The sequence below is a fragment of the Rhyacophila brunnea genome, unplaced genomic scaffold, assembly GCF_057557595.1.
Source record: "Rhyacophila brunnea isolate RB1 unplaced genomic scaffold, BYU_Rbru_1.0 scaffold_1, whole genome shotgun sequence".
NCBI classification, from domain to species: domain Eukaryota; kingdom Metazoa; phylum Arthropoda; class Insecta; order Trichoptera; family Rhyacophilidae; genus Rhyacophila; species Rhyacophila brunnea.
Window position 1 is genome coordinate 771,580 of NW_028232751.1, and position 18,569 is coordinate 790,148.

Sequence of the window (18,569 nt, forward strand, 5' to 3'; positions counted from 1 at the left end):
AACGGGTAATTCAAAGTACTGAACACTCAGCGTACCACTGAACTAGTAAATCTATTGTAAGACAATTTTATTTGACTCTAATAATACACGCTACATAAAAACAACACAACAATTACAATGCATCCCTTGAGGTTCAATTTTGGACGCTAACACCTCAATATTTGGTTCATAGTTTGAAGTTTTTAATTTTATGCAAATTTCCGAATTTTCTCCAGTTAAACGATTTCGATACGGGTTTATAGTATATTTATATTTCATAACTGAGAATGTTTGCTCACCGTAGTACGTTGTACCGAAAACACTTAAACTATGTAGCGAATGCGACTTTTTTCATACAACGAAATCTGTCTGGGAGTTCATTCCACGTTTTGGTTATCATGTCAAGATAATGGCCTTCGTTTTTCATAGTTTCATCTCTGGCAGTTTTGAAGTTTAATTCGATTAACATTCAATCAACATATTCAATGTTCAAAAGTGTATCATCACATAATATTACGGTACAATTTTAATAAACCGTCATTTTCGAGGCGTGCCACCAAAAATCCTTTCGCATGCCACCTAGTGGCACGCGTGGCAGAGGTTGCCGGGCGCTGACTTAAGCAATAATTGAACCATATGCGTAGCGTCAGGTTAGGTGGTGATTAGTAGGAGCCACGACCACTTCCCGGTTTAACACCATGACTTTTTGTTTGTACTATCGTCCCAAGTAAACAAATAACACAAAAGAAATTGCATCTCTTTAATTATGTATACTGATCAATCACAGCACCCGGACTCGGTCTATTAGATTTATTAGAAGGTAAGCATGGTATCGATTTCTAATACTTACATATTGACTGATTTACTTAAATTGATACTAGCCTACTGAACCATTCACTAACCAGATTATATATTTACACAATCAATATAATACACATGTCCCTCTACTTAATCACAGTTAGTATAACGCCGAAATACTCCATTTCATAGCACCTATCTTCATATACTTTGCCTCATTACTGAGGCTACTACATTACAACTAATCATTAAAATTGTATAAATTTACAATTTATTTGTGGAAAATTTATCAAAATAACACACTACATAATAATATAACTTATTCCACATTTTATTTGATTGTTTAACACTTACTTTATGTCATATCGTGAACGCTTTGAATTTATAATTTGTCATGTTCACTAAATTATGTAAAATAAATAAATAAAATTGAATAAACATTCTCAATTGATCATCAGTTAAAAGTTAAACCGTGTGCAATAATAAGTACTTAATTTTTTAGAGGGGTGTATTTACATAGTGAACTTATTCTTCAACAAATTTTTGGCAAACGCAAAAAAACTGTTTACGGTGTTGATGTTGCATAATATTATGTTTTTGGTATTTGAATAAGTTACTTTTGTAGCTAGAACCGATTTTGAAGTTGTTATTACTACTGGATTGAATGCTATTAGGTTCGTCTATACAACAAAATACTTCTTCAAAATATTTACATCCTTTAAATTCTGCCATTCATAACTAACTCATTTTCGTCACGTAGTGGAATAAGTTCACTTTGAAAATACACCCCTCAATGTACAATAATAACACAAATAGTGGACATACGTAGTATTTACTATTTTTTTCTGGCGCATTGGAATTATTGAATTCTAATAGAAAATTCCAAAGAGTCCAATTTTGGAGCTAAAGATGTTGCTTATAAGATAGAGTATTTTTGGTTCTTAACAAGTTATATGAAACAAAATTTAATATGAGTTTGTCATATTTCGCATTTGGAATACAACAAACAAACTATGTTATTTTGATATTTAAAATGGTCTATAATAGTTGGTCGCAGGGGCGAGCGCTCATATTATTTAAATAGGCAAAACTATCGGCACTTTCTTATATAAAAAAATACACTTTATTTTTACTGTAAGACAAAAGATCGTTCAATGAAACGAATTGAATCTACATCGAATATGTAGGTAGGTACCTATTTTTATCAAACCTTTAGAATTTAGAATACATATATATTTACTGTAATCTGTAAGCATCATAAACAATATGGCTACGTTGTGGGTACCTATTCAGATTAAAACAGATTATAATTCATTTGCATTTGTTAAAATAAGTACATAATATTATACTTGTCTTAAATAGGTACCTACTGTTTATAATCTTTATAAAGAATTGATTGAGAAGAACTGGATTATTTGTTAGTTTTTTAAGTTAGGTTTGGTTAGGTTAGGTTAACCTAACAAATAATCCAGTACATTGGCTATTTTCAAAATGTGTTTGCCGCTGTATTCCTCATAACCGACTTGTACCAAAGAATTTCATTGATGTCTTTTTTAATAAGTACATTAATTCCTTGTTAATGTTTCTTTAGTGTACAAATAATTTTTCATATCATAAACGTGTACATTTTCCAATGTTTTCAATGAATAATTTTCATTTTAACACACAACATTATAGAGAAAAAATAATTCATTGCGGATAGGAAGGAGACTTTTCAAGCTTCATTCGGACTTATTTGCAAGATCGACTTGTACCTACCTAGGTAACTTAACCATGAGACCATGGATCCTTTTTTTGTTTCAAATTCATATAGGTATGTTTATATATATATATATATTATAAGTAGGTTCCTATAAATATTTAGGTTCCATCTCTATGGAAAAATGTTTTTTTCTCTACAAATTTAAAATACCAAACTAGATGATAAATACGGATAATTTGAGACATTTTTTTGAGAATTTACATTTTAAAGTGTTTTAATTAATAAATACGTAAAATAAAGTCACCAATTACCATTCTAATACCGCCCCCCCCCCCCCCCAACTATCTCAGAAAGTATGAATCACCAACCTGCAGCGAACATTTAACAACATATCGAGCAACAGCGAGCGCACTAATCGACAATTAAAATACTAAACAATTTGGCAATGATGAGTTTTTTTCTTACGTCACCGTTTTAGCAAAACCATCTTTGTGTCACTTTTATCAAAAATGACTTTTAAATACCGAGTCATTCCTTATTTTTTTCTCTATAGGCCAGTAAAATGTTCTATGTGTTTGGTAAACTCGCTCCGAAGTTATTTCAAAAAATAAAAAACAGCTATGTGTAAGGTTCAAAAACCACGGTTCACAAAAACAACTATGTGTATATTATAGTAACATATATATATGGTATTTTGATATCGAGAGTGTAATGTTTGGAGAGTGAACTGGAATTTCTGTGTGCTGTTTTTGGATTTTCCCAGTACAATGATATTCTTAACTCTAAAGGTGGACTTCTGGATAGGATTTTCAGTAACGCTATTTTATCAATTTCGAGATGTACATTACCTTTGATACGAGAGGATGTGTACCACCCTACATTGGTTTTTTTACACGTATTTCATACGATTCGCCCGCTGCGAACGGAAATTCCTTCACACGGAGCTAACTGGTGTGGGGGATGGAAGTTTGATGGTGGAAATTTCAAGCTGCTTTACTCTTTAATGAGTGAAGTAGATTGGAGTGAGTTGCGTGAGATTTTTGATGTGAATGAGGCGGTACAATACTTTTATAATGTTGTATATAATGTGTTTAATAAATGTTTTTCAAGGAAGTCACTATGTCGAGGTGGAAGACGATATCCGAAGTGGTTTTCACGGGAAATTATTAAAGACATTAGAGTCAAACACTACTATCATACAGCTTGGAAGGCTAAGCATGGTCAGCATGACTATGAAATGTTTGGCCTTTATCGTATGAGAGTGAGACAAGCTGTTCGGCTGGCCTATCGAACATATATGGAATCGGTAAGGGATTGCATTCGCGAAAATCCTAAATCGTTTTGGGATTATATAAAATCATTAAGAAAGGATGGTGGATTTGCCAATTCGATGACTTGGAAGGGCGAAGAGGTGACTGGACATGGAATGGCAGAAGCATTTGCTGGTCATTTCAGGTCCGTCTACGCAAGTAGTATTCCGAATCTGGATGTCGCCTCAACGTCAAGAAAACGATCGTGCGGTGCCCAATCCGTTGACATCTTCCCAATTGATGAAGGTGACGTGTTTCGATTTATTAAAAAACTTAAGAATACGCGCTCTTTGGGACCGGATAACGTCCCTACATTTTTTTTAAAAGGGTGTGTTGATTTTGTCAAAGGCCCACTTGCATATATATATAATCTTACAATGGAGACAGGTATCTTTCCGGAATTATGGAAGATGTCGAAGGTGACTCCAATTCATAAGAGTGGTACAGAGTCGTCAGTAGAAAACTACAGGCCGGTAGCTGTTCTCTCTACACCAGCAAAAGTTCTGGAGATGATCATGCACAGCATGATTTCTCCAAAAATTGAGTCATTTATAATGAATGAACAGCATGGATTTAGAGCAGGCCGATCAACGGAAACCAACCTGATGGTATTCACTGATTATGTGTCGTCAGTACTAGATAGAGGCAGCCAGGTTGACTGTTCTTACAATGATTTCTCGAAGGCATTTGACAGAGTCGATCACGATATTCTAATGGAAAAACTCCAACTTATTGGATTGTCGGATCGATTTCTAAAGCTATTCGGGAGTTATTTTAGGAACCGTCAGCAATACGTTTCGTACGGCCTTTATCAGTCACAGACCTTTTACACATTTTCTGGTGTCCCCCAGGGCTCAAACTTAGGGCCATTGCTGTTCACGATTTTTATAAATGACATAGCATTGGTAATTAAAAGTGCTATGTTTTTGTTGTTTGCTGACGACTTGAAACTCTTCATGGAAGTTGTCACCTTGGACGATTGTCGTCAACTTCAACTTGATATAGATAATATATTAGATTGGGGCAGGCGTAACAAACTGGACTTCAATATTGATAAATGCAATGTTTTATCGTTTACTAAAGCCTCACGAGTATTGTTTTTCCAGTACTCGATGCATGGCAGAGTTCTCTCGCGAATAGCATCTGTAAGAGATCTTGGAATTACATTTGACGGTAAACTGACGTTTAGTGGTCATATAGATACCATTTGTAAAAAGGCGCTAAAGATGTTGGGCTTTGTCTTGCGTACTTCCCGGGTCTTTTCGGATGTTACGGTATTAAAAATTCTCTATAACTCCTTAGTTAGAAGCAGACTTGAGAGTGGGTCTATCGTTTGGGCCCCGCATCAGTTGAAGTACGGCCTTATGGTGGAGAGAGTCCAAAAGAAATTTTTACGACTCCTTTACTTTCGGTTGTATGGATATTATCCGTGGCTCTATCCGACTGATTTTCTCTTAGGGATGCTTACATACTGTAGCTTAAAATTTAGAAGGGATCTTTATTTAGCTACATATTTTTTCAGACTTATACGCGGCGTAAATGTGAACTCTGCCATTCTTGGTGGTATTGGCTTGTGTGTCTCTGATAATTACCTTAGGAATCGAGGGCATGCGTTGTTTGTTCTCCCACGGTGCAGAACTAACCTGCCATTAGTAATGCCAATTGGGAGGGCAGTAACCATGCTTAATGAAATCGCTTCGGATATTGATATATTCCACTTACGTGAGGGTGAATTTAGGTGGACGTTGTTTTATAAGTTTTTAAGATAGGGTTTATCAAAGTTCACTCTGTGTGCTTCCATCTACTTTTATTTTGTTACTTATTTAATTTATTTTCTTATTTTATTACTTTTTCTCTGTATTTTTTTTTTTTTTTTTATTATTAACACTTATTTTATGTCATGTCGTGAACGCTTTGAATTTATAATTTGTTATGTTCATTATATGTAAAATAAATAAATTTGATTTGATTTGATTACAGTTGGCTACAAATAATTTATTTTTATATTTAACTAGCTGAAGTACCCGGCTTCGCACGGGGTCGCTTCGTGGTTATATTTATCTTAGATATTTGAAAAATAATAAGAGGTAATTATTTCTTTAATATTAAAATATCTGTGTAATACAATATGGCAATATGAAAATAATTATAATAGGAGTAAAGGTCAAACATAAGAACACTAAATTAATATCGAATCCAAAATATGAAAACGTTATTAATGTTATAAATATGTAGTAAAAAAAAAATCAAAATTGGATGGAACAAACAAACAACAAACTTTGTATGTTATATAATAATAATTTAGAAACCGCACAGAACTGACAAAAGTTTCATCGCAATCGGATGAATGGTATAGGAACGCATACGAATAGTATAAGAAGATGATTTTATAATTCAGAAACCTTCGTGGGCATGCGCATGACAACTCACCAAAGTTTCATTGCAATCGGATTAATGGTATAGGAACGCATACGAATAGAAGAAGAAGAAGATGGTTGTACTAATTCAAAAACCTTCGCGGGCTTGCGCACAACAACTGGTCAAAATTTCACCACAATCGGATGAATGGCATAAGAACGCATACAAATAGAAGAAGAAAAAGATGATTGTAGTAATTCAGAAACCTTTGCGGGCAAGGGCACAACAACTCACCAAAGTTTCATTGCAATCGGATGAATGGTATAGGAACGCATACGAATAGAAGAAGAAGAAGATGGTTGTACTAATTCAGAACTCTTCGCGGGCGTGCTCACAACAACTGGTCAAAATTTCATCGCAATCGGATGAATGGTATAAGAACGCATACAAATAGAAGAAGATAGAATAGAAGAAAAAGAAAATAGTTGTAACAATTCAGAGACCTTTGCGGCGTGAGCACAACAGTTGATCAAAATTTCATTGCAATCGGATGAATGGTATAGGAACGCATACGAATAGAAGATAGAATAGAAGAAGAAGATGGTTGTACCAATTCAGAAACCTTCGTGGGTGTTGGCACAATTACTGACGAAAAATTTGTTGCAATCGGATGAATGGAATAGAAACGCATACGAATAGAAGAATATAGAATAGAAGAAGAAGAAGATAGTTGTACTAATTCAAAAACCATTGCGGGTGTTACCACAACAACTGACGAAGGTTTCATCGCAATCGGATAAATGGTATAGGGACCATACGAATAAAAGAAGATAGAATGAAGAAGAAGAAGATGGTTGTACTAATTCAGAAACCTTCGCGGGTGTAGGCACAATTACTAACGAAAATTTTATTGCAATCGGATGAATAGAATAGGAACGCATACGAATAGAAGAATATAGAATAGAAGAAGAAGAAGAAGAAGATGGTTGTACTAATTAAAAAACCATTGCGGGTGTTACCACAATAACTGATGAAGGTTTCATTGCAATCGGATGAATGGTATAGGGACCATACGAATAAAAGAAGATAGAATGAAGAAGAAGAAGAAGATAGTTGTACTAATTCAGAAACCTTTGCGGGTGTTGGCACAATTACTGACGAAAATTTTATTGCAATCGGATGAATGGAATAGGAACGCATACGAATAGAAGAATATAGAATAGAAGAAGAAGAAGAAGAAGATGGTTGTACTAATTCAAAAACCATTGCGGGTGTTACCACAACAACTGATGAAGGTTTCATCGCAATCGGATAAATGGTATAGGGACCATACGAATAAAAGAAGATAGAATGAAGAAGAAGAAGAAGATGATGATTTTTCTAATTTAGAAACCTTCATGGGTGTGCATACAACCACTTGCCAAAATTTCATTGCAATCGGATGAATGGTATAGGAACCATACGAATAAAAGAAGATAGAATGAAGAAGAAGAAGAAGATGATGATTTTTCTAATTCAGAAACCTTTATGGGTGTGCATACAACCACTTACCAAAATTTCATTGCAATCGGATGAATGGTATAGGAACCATACGAATAAAAGAAAATATAATGAAGGAGAAGAAGAAGAAGATGATGATTTTTCTAATTCAGAAACCTTTATGGGTATGCATATAACCACTTACCAAAATTTCATTGCAATCGGATGAATGGTATAGGAACGCATACGGGACAGACACACAGACAGACAGACATACAGACAGACAGACATTCATTTTTATATATTAGTATAGCCTATACTCTTCCCGCAAGTGCAAGCAATAAGTTTACAAAGTTTTATCGCAATCGAATAAATACGAACAAACAAACAAACAAACACACAAACACACAAATATTAATTTTTATATATTAGATTATGCATTATGGTCTTGTACGACAGTTTGAAAAATGCAAGAAAAATGAAAGATGCATGCTCACATAAGGTGATTGAAAAAACCGTCACGTCATTTCTTTGAGGGAATTTTCTCAATAAAAGAGTCAGGAAATACTCAATAATTTCTGGAAGATGCCTACATGGCCAATAGGGTATAGGCGAAAATTAATTTAAAAGTTGGGTAAACAACTACAAACGTCTCGATGACAGTGGCTAATTGAAAGCCACAATGACAGGTAATAAGAATCTGGTAAATAATTGGTAGTGCAACCAAAAATCAAAACGGGAGAGATTTGTGGAACAATGTTACATTATGGTTGGATCTAATTCCAAAGTTCCCAGCCATTATTGCAGAGAAAATACCTCCAGGGTGTATGTGGAATCGTGTTTACGATCCAAAATATAAATGCATGATGAATATAAAAAAATGGTCTCTGGAAAATGGTCATAAAGCAGCAGAAGTATCCGAAGCACTAAAAAATCAGTATCCACCAACCACGTAAAGATCAGTGTACCATCACTGCCATCTGCTGTGGTTATAAAATGAAGAAATGGAATACAATAGCCACATTATTAAAAAAAAAGATGCTAGAAAACCAAAAATGAAATGACGGAGAGTACCAGAAGTATTACTGGACGGTTAGTAATCACGATGGATCTCCAAAGTGTGCTGCTATGTCCAAAAATACAGGCATCAAAAATGTATTAAGTATAAACAAAAGCTGCAACTACACAATTTCACCATATACATTCTTAATAATGTATCTTCTAATGAATTTGTCTCATCTCATCGAAAGCAGGATAATACAATGAAATAATTCTAATATCGGATGGGTGTGGATATCAAAACCGAAATAAATTATTCGCTACTGCTCTAAGTAATATTTTTAGAGAGAAAAAACATCGAGATTCAACAGTTTTTTCTAGAAAAAGGCCACACCATGATGGAGGCCGATAGTGCACATGCCACCTTGGAAAAGTATTTTAAGCCTCCAATATATCCACCCTCTGATTATATAGCACGTATGCGGCTGGCAAAACCAAAACAACCTTATAAAATTATGGCATTGATTTTTAATTTTTAAGAATTATGGATAATATTAAATCTGGATTAAGTTCAATCAGAAAACAAATCGGAGATCCTGTTGTATATGGTATTAAAATGTTAAAGTATCTACCAGATGGAACAATCTTTTACAAACTCAACTTTATCTGTGCAACCGTTCGATGGCTTTTGTAATGTATATAATGAATCATTGCCAATATCGCAGTCGAAATACATACATCTTCAGGAATTAAAAAGTGTAATAGAGAAAGATCACCATTATTTCTACGATAACCTAACATTTAAACCTGCTAATAGAAAGTAAACGAACTTATAAATATAATATCATCTCAATATTGCATTAATATTTAATAAAATGATATTGCAATTTATCACTAACGCTCTATGTAGGTATATTTTAACTATTATTTATGTAACAGTTTTTCATGACTGAAAATTTATTATTATTCACATTTTGATGAATAAATTAAACTATGTGTATTTACAAAACGATCAAAACAACTTATGTGACATCACAAACCGTATTTTTATTATTTTGGTATTAAAAATAAAAGATTTTTGTAAAAAAAATAATAATCTTAGACCATCTTCTGATTATAATAAAGCAATCTTCATAATTTTAATGTTTAAATGTAATATTATTTTTTTATTCAGTTTTATCCTTCTCCTGCACAATTTGAGAAAGTGCACATAGATGGTTTTGCTAAAACAGTGACGAATACACATAAGTAAATGTATGCAGTTTGGTTTCCGTGCAACGTTTTACAAATATTTTATGCAATAATATGATCGATACGACATGGATTCAGAGGATTAAGTTTTATTATGTACTAGCTGAAGTACCCGGCTTCGCACAGGGTCGCTTCGTGGTTATATTTATCTTAGATATTTGAAAAATAATAAGAGGTAATTATTTTTTTAATATTAAAATATCTGTGTAATACAATATGGCAATATGAAAATAATTCTAATAGGAGTAAAGGTCAAACATAAGAACACTAAATTAAAATCGAATCCAAAATATGAAAGCGTTATTAATATTATTAATATGTAGTAAAAAAAAAAATCAAAATTGGATGGAACAAACAAACAACAAACTTTGTATTTTATATATAATAGAAGAAGAAGAAGATGGTTGTACTAATTCAAAAACCTTTGCGGGCATGCGCACAACAACTGGTCAAAATTTCATCGCAATTGGATGAATGGTATAAGATCGCATACGAATAGAAAGAGATAGAATAGAAGAAAAAGAAAATGGTTGTATCAATTCAGAAACCTTTGCGGGCATGAACACAACACTTGATCAAATTTTCATTGCAATCGGATGAATGGTATAGGAACGCATACGAATAGAAGAAGAAGAAGAAGATGGTTGTACTTATTCAGAACCCTTCGCGGGCGTGCTCACAACAACTGGTCAAAATTTCATCACAATCGGATGAATGGCATAATAACGCATACAAATAGAAGAAGAAAAAGATGATTGTACTAATTCAGAAACCTTTGCGGGCAAGGGCACAACACTTGATCAAAATGTCATTGCAATCGGATGAATGGTATAGGAACGCATACGAATAGTATAAGAAGATGATTTTATAATTCAGAAACCTTCGTGGGCATGCGCACGACAACTCACCAAAGTTTCATTGCAATCGGATGAATGGTGTAGGTACGCATTCGAATAGAAGAAGAAGATGATGGTTGTACTAATTCAGAAACCTTCGCAGGCGTGCGCACGACAACTCACCAAAGTTTCATTGCAATCGGATGAATGGTGTAGGAACCATACGAATAAAAGAAAATAGAATGAAGAAGAAGAAGAAAATGATGATTTTTCTAATTCAGAAACCTTCATGGGTGTGCATACAACCACTTACCAAAATTTCATCGCAATCGGATGAATGGTATAGGAACGCATACGGGACAGACACACAGACAGACTGGATTGGAAGAAGATAGAATAGAAGAAGAATATGGTTGTACTAATTCAGAAACCTTCCCGGGTGTTGGCACAATTACTGACGAAAATTTTATTGCAATCGGATGAATGGAATAGAAACGCATACGAATAGAAGAAGAAGATAGTTGTACTAATTCAAAAACCATTGCGGGTGTTACCACAACAACTGACGAAGGTTTCATCGTAATCGGATGAATGGTTTAGGGACCATACGAATAAAAGAAGATAGAATGAAGAAGAAGAAGAAGAAGATGGTTGTACTATTTCAGAAACCTTTGCGGGTGTTAACACAACAACTGACGAAGGTTTCATCGCAATCGGATGAATGGTATAGGAACCATACGAATAAAAGAAGATAGAATGAAGAAGAAGAAGAAGATGATGATTTTTCTAATTCAGAAACCTTCATGGGTCTGCATACAACCACTTACCAAAATTTCATTGCAATCGGATGAATGGTGTAGGAACCATACGAATAAAAGAAAATAGAATGAAGAAGAAGAAGAAAATGATGATTTTTCTAATTCAGAAACCTTCATGGGTGTGCATACAACCACTTACCAAATTTCATCGCAATCGGATGAATGGTATAGGAACGCATACGGGACAGACACACAGACAGACAGACATACAGACAGACAGACATTCATTTTTATATATTAGTATAGCCTATACTCTTCCCGCAAGTGCAAGCAATAAGTTTACAAAGTTTTATCGCAATCGGATGAACGGTATGGCTGCGCATTAAATACGAACAAACAAACACACAAATATTAATTTTTATATATTAGATTATTTAAGCCATGTAAAAGATACCAGCTTCCCAATTGCGACGTGTGGTGATGCCAAATATTGCCCCCCTATATCTATATAACGTTCCGGGGACGGTATTTAGAACCAATGTTCACAAGTCATTCAAAATTCCCCACACTTATTTAATTGTAATACATTATGCATGATTTAAATAAACATCATTAAATTATTTATTTAATAATTCAACTTCCATTTAGCATTCCAAGTTTTTGTTAAAAAATTATATTAATTTTCCATTTTTGTCCAAATATCGGGGTGATATTTGGATAACTTTTACAAAAGTAACAAAAATGCCATTTTTTATTATATCGATAAAATATTTTTTTGTTTTTGTTTCTATGCTATTTTCTCTTGTATATTGTCACAACCAACAATATAAAGAATATAAATAAAATCAATTAAAATATCACTGCAAATAAGCTTGTGAAATGACCAAAACAAACGGGGGGCGGTATTGGGCGATTTTACCTTGCTATCTAAGAACATTAAAAAGACAAATTTTAAGTCAAAGGTAAACTCACGCTTTTTTTAAATTATTAATAACCATGTCCCTGCTTTTCAGTACAAGGTGGTTGTCACCGGGAATCGAACCCAGAACTCTCGGGTGGAAGGCAAGCCCCTTACGCACTGCACTACGAGAGCCACATATTAAAAAAAACGTTACAAAATTTGAATGTGTGGTAATGTTTATTAATAAAATTTAGTTTATTACGCTTTCTCCAATGTACAGGAAAGATTTTTGATAAATTCATAGTAGTTAAATAAGGTATTTTTATTTATTTTATAATAAATAAAAATGTGTAACTATAATAAGAAATCCTTTCTATTTAAGTATATCAAATCTAACTTCAATAGTGTGATCATATCGTAATTTAATTTAATATTATAAATAACCATGATTTCAAGTTGTACAAATTTTATAAAAAATAATCGATGTCTTGACTGGATATTGGACTGCACTTTACCTATGGACGTCACTGCGCGTAATGAACGGTAATATTTTATTATATATGGTTCTACTTCAAATAAATAATGAAACCAAGTACAAAACGTACCTACCTATACCTACTTAGATTACAAATACTATTTTTTGTTGATACTTATAACAAAATGTTTCTATAATTCCGAATCACGATAAGATGTCGACATAAATAAACTAATTAACAAGTGGATACTTTATTATTCCAACAATTATGTTATATTATAGTTGTTATAACACTTTATATTATATCAATAAATAATTACAGTGCATTATTTTCAGAGGAAAAAAATTGTAGAATGTAGAGAAACTTACCGATTTCGATTAGGTAGGTAGATACACAATAAGTTTAAACTATTTTTTATTCGGTCTTTTTCAAGATTGTTTATCGAAAATAACGCCACATATGTAATAAATAAAGGCTGCAATATAAATAGAATCACACCAGGTAGCTACAATAATAATATTACAGAGTTAAAAAGTGCAATAATATTGCTGACAGACTCCTGCTAGTAATAATTTTTGAGAAAATAATAATATGTTACCACTGACAATGTTTAAACTAGTTAAATAAACTTCGTAATTTTGACATTAGAAGTAAAGTTTAGATATCACTTAAAGTTTGAATTATTATTATTCAAGATATAAACTAGACAAATCATTAAAATGTCATAACATAACTGTCAGGCATACGCCGCCATCACAGACACAGAATATAACAAAATGTAACTTGTTTTGAAGTTTTTGACACCATATTGTAAGGGATGTGCTCACTCAAAAAAATAACTCATTCAATACCCGTACCCGTAAGTAATGTCTGGGTTTTTAATTACTATGTACCTACATAATAATATGTTTCGTATATAATTAATTCGGAAAACTTTCTCTTATTTTTTTTTATTGAAGGTATACTTCTTTTGGCGCGTTTGGGAAATCAAATCAGAATGTATTTCTGGTGTGTGACGCCGATGTCACCAATTTTGCGTTTGACGCAAGTTGCGCGCTCTGAGCAACAAAATTTATTATTATGATTATTCATTAATATTTGAGGCTATATTTATGTAAGTATTATTTATGAGTAAAATTAAATATCTATAAATAAATAAATTGTATGAATGTTGAGTTGGTAAACAATTCAAACTATGGTATGTTGTAAATTTACAATATTTAGACACTTTATACACAAAAATACAAATTTTTTGAGTTTAGGATATTATTTGTCGCATATCCCATGTCAATTTATTTACTAGCGGTTTATAATAATTGAAGACAATAATAATTATTATGTTTCATCACAAAAGCCAATATCTCGTTTCAGTTAAACCATTAAACAGGCTATGTTTTGCTTTTGATTTGTAATAAATTATTATTGTTAACGATAATAGTTGTACAGTCATCTGTTTAAGCAAAGATAGTCGAAATAGCGGTTTGCTAAATTTTTCAAACACAGGTTTTGAAATTGTTGTCTTCCAAAATAGGTTCGGGTTTTTCTTATCGCCCAATAATATACCTAACATGTCTAATATCAAGAAATTATAACGGCAAATTGTGTAAAATTATAGAACTTTAAAATATATTTTCTCCTAGGCATATGAGTATATGTAATTGATTGATTTCCTGCTTATTTGAAACTTTTTGAAAATATCAAGAAACAGAAAATAATCAAGCATTATTTATTTGTATTATGTTCGTCGATTGGATTTTTTACAACGTTACAGTACAATATATGTGTATTTTTTATTGTACAATATAATATATGACTTATCAAAATGCGCCATTGGGCATGCTAATTACTCAATATGACCCCGTTCTCGATGTGAGTGTGTACCACAATCAATAAGAACTCAGATTTATTTTGTTGAAAAGTAATTTTTAGTAAAAATCTTGTTTGCTAAATACTGTACATTAATTTGTTTTATTTATAGATAATACAAAACTTTAAAACAAGTTATGATAGCTCTGAAGAATTATAAAATATTCTATTGTCCGGATAACCGTAGTAATCGCAGAAATTTGATTATCTTACGGATCGTACGTTTATGTGTTACAAACACGACAAATATTTATCGACTCAGGTGCGCACAGAAGGCGGGGGGGGGGGGTTGTTCGGGCCCGGGCTTGTTCTCAATACTATTCGGCCATCTATACTTATTTATAAATATGTTAGGTAGGTACCTACTTATTCGATTAATTGTGTACCTAGTCATTTCTAACAAACATTATTTTCTGTTGCAACATTTTTATAGAGGCTTTACTTTAATCCCGCTTATTAGCAAATCAAATTCAATAGTTTTATTTTGGTTATGTCATATTGTTATTACATCCATATTATATATTGTAAGTATTTGTAAGTGTTGATTAGATACAAAATATTTGTAGTTGCCCATCACTATAATTATTTGAAGGTTAACAATCGTTAAATAATATGTTGCCATTTTCGAAAAACACAAAATTGTATCGAGGTCTGTATTATGGAACACCAACTTAGAATTATTTTCAACTTTTTTGATTTCATTCGTTTGTGCATGTAAATTCCAGTTTTAATTTGGTCGATGCAGCTAAACGTTGGATGACCCAACTTCAAATTATCAACTTTTATACATACTTTCAAACGTTAGAATGCATTACTAAATGCTAATGAACCTCTATGAATCTTTCATCTCTGTCATACAGTGTTGCCATCTTTTTGCTATCGAAATACAGTACGCCAGGGGTTGCCAACCTTTTGAATACCATGCGCCAATTTTTTTCACAGACGAGTTCAGATGCGCCATACAACTCGAGAACCTTTTCTACCTTCTTACGTTCACGGTTGGGTTGGCAAATAGGGATAGGGGTAGGATCTGCTTCGCTTATGGGAGGAAAGGAATAACTCAATCACGCAATTAAATTAATTACTTACCTAATTTATGCCAGTTCAAAAATTACACGTTTATTGGAGCACCAATCTACAATACTCAGAAATGATCTCTTGGACGAGAGGGTGATCGCTGTCGTGGACCCCGCTGATGGTGCTACAGCTGCCGGAGAGTCTCCTTTGGTGAAGATAACTCTGGACCACAGTTGTTGGATCTGATGAGAGAGAGAGCTCTGAGAAATTTCGCTAGTCTGTCAATGCTTGGTGTTAAATTTGTTACTGAGAGTAAGGGGTAAGTAGAGGGTAATGAACGCCAGAAATTAATTATGCCTGAAGCATTTTGATCTGGAAAAAGCTCATCAAATTTATTTAATACCTAGGTAATGAATTTGTTTTTAAATCAATCAGTTCCATTTGTATGTTACTAGGCATCTGCATTACATTTTGTTCATTAAGTGAAAATGGGTTTATAAATGAGGCATAGAGTTACTAAACCCGCTCTAGAGACTTTTTTGAGTTTTGAGTATATCACAAAAAACTGTTTTGGGCATATTATGATGATTTAAGTGTAATTTTAGATGCTATATTTCTTCCTTTACGTACGGAAAAGTATAATGAGATGTGAAATCTAATGTATAAACCATATTTATTCAAATGAATACATTTTAATTGACCAAAGAGCGGTCTTTGTCAGTCGCTACCTGACAGAGCGGCGTTTGACGTGGAATTTTTTAAAAAGAGCGGTGTTTGGTGCACAGTGGTACATTGTCAACAGGAGATGATAGTTCAGTAGTGGTCCGTATTTATTTTAATTATGTAATATTATGTTTTCGAATTTACTTTGTCTAGAAAATATTTTGTAGCCATTCTTACCTACTGGCAGCTGTATAATTTTCGCATTGCACCTACATATTTAGCTGTTATGTTGGTATGTATATTTTTTTTTTAAATAGTGGTATGTACTTGTCTTGAAATTAAATGCTTTTTGTTGGTACAAAGCATTAACATTTATTTAGAGTAACAATAACACACTTTATAATATCAATAGCATACATGAAAAAACCCAGTGGAATTAAGTACTGGTCTTCACCCAACTAATTACCCAAATTACCTAAAATAGTCGGAGCAAAATTACGACCTTCCTCACTTAATGTTTTGACGGTTAGTACGAAGATTAAAGCATTCGTGAAGAGTAATAATTAAAATGGCGGCGTCTGATTGGCCAGTTACACAGAGAGGGTTTTACCAGAACAAATTTATTTTCAGAGTGGGTTTAGTCTGTCACCTCGATATTTATTTTGATTTTTTGAAGAAACAGCGGAATTTAAAACTCTCACCTAGAACAGAAGATAGATCTTAGGAAAGAGCTCCTGCGTACATTCAAAACTATTTCTTTTGAAAAATCGCCCAGAGCGGGTTTTGTAACTCTACGCCTCAAATGCGAGATGGCTAGTACTATCAACTAAAAATGCCAATACTCTCATACACACACACACATACTGTTCACATCGTACAATTAATCCTAAACTGTCAAAAAATGGGACGAACTGATGAGTAAGAAGGCTGTATGACGAACTGAGAGCACTCAGATGTTGAAAATATGAAGATGGATTCAGTTATGGCGCCTACTTCAAAAGAATAGGCGCAAAGATGCAATGCGCCACGGTTTGGCCACCACTGCAGTACGCGCTCTAAGGAACTGTAGTACCTATTTCGGCAAAAATAATAGTACGCGTTATCATCAACTATTAAAAATGTATAGGTTTTTTGTTTCTCACAAAAAAATAGGTAGCGAAAAATTTGAGAAATTCCTAATGTCCTTTTTTAATCTAGGTAGTAATATTCAATGCATGGCAGAGTTCTTTCAAGAATACTATCTGTAAGGGATCTTGGTATTATGTTTGATAGTAAATTGTAATGACATTATTAATGGACGACGCACTCAATACAGTAGCTAGCAAGTAATTTCGCGCATTCGCATGTATAGGTAGACGTTACGCAATTTCCATTATGCGATATCACGCATCGGGAATTTATAGCAATATGACCTTTATTGTAATGGCGTTAGAGCAGTGTTTATAATGTCAATGTTGATTTGAGCGAACCCGTTCGGACCGAACCATTCGGCAGACCAACAAAAAGCATCAGGAATTTATAGCAATATCACCTTTATTGTAATGGCGTTAGAACAGATTATGCCATTCGGCAGACCCGACAATAAAGTGAGTGTCATTTTCTTTTCCAGATGATTCGTCCATATTAATGTCATTGGTAAATTGTCATTTAATAGCCATATGGCTATCATTTGTAAAAAGGCGCTACCTACAAATATTGTGCTTCATCTTACGTACTTCCCAGGACTTTTCGGATGTTACGGTATTAAAAATCCTTTGTCGGTGGAAAAGAGTGGGTCGAGTGGTTGGGCCCCGCATCAATTGAAGTACGACCTTATGATGGAGCGATTTCAAAAGAAATTTTGGGACTCCGTTATTTGAGGTTGTATGGATACTATCCGTGGATTTATCCGACTAGCTTTCTCGTAGGTATGCTTACGTACTGTTGTTTAAACACTTGAAGACTTAATATTTGACTACGTATTTTTCCGACTTATACATGGTGTAAATAAGAACTTTGCCATTTTTGCTTGTATTGACCTGTGTCCCTATACCTGTGACCTGTGTAACTATCTTAAAAATCAGGAGCATCTGTTGTTTGTTCTCCCAAGGTGCAGAACTAACTTGCCATTGGTCATACCAACTAGGGTCTACTTAGGTCATTCGGTGTACTTCTATGTATCTACTTTATAATTTTT

General features: G+C 33.4%; 1 protein-coding gene across 4 annotated transcripts in view; it reads right to left on the reverse strand.

Moving 5' to 3' along the window:
- The window catches only part of LOC147079327 (coiled-coil domain-containing protein AGAP005037), a 608,924-nt gene extending 595,304 nt beyond the window's left edge, over positions 1 to 13,620 (reverse strand). For all 4 annotated transcript variants that reach the window (XM_085940028.1, XM_085940051.1, XM_085940043.1 and 1 more), the window contains exon 1: positions 13,216 to 13,620. The gene's annotated coding sequence lies outside the window, so the exon portion shown is untranslated. The remainder of the gene's footprint in view (positions 1 to 13,215) is intronic.
- Between the last annotated feature and the right edge of the window lie 4,949 nt (positions 13,621 to 18,569).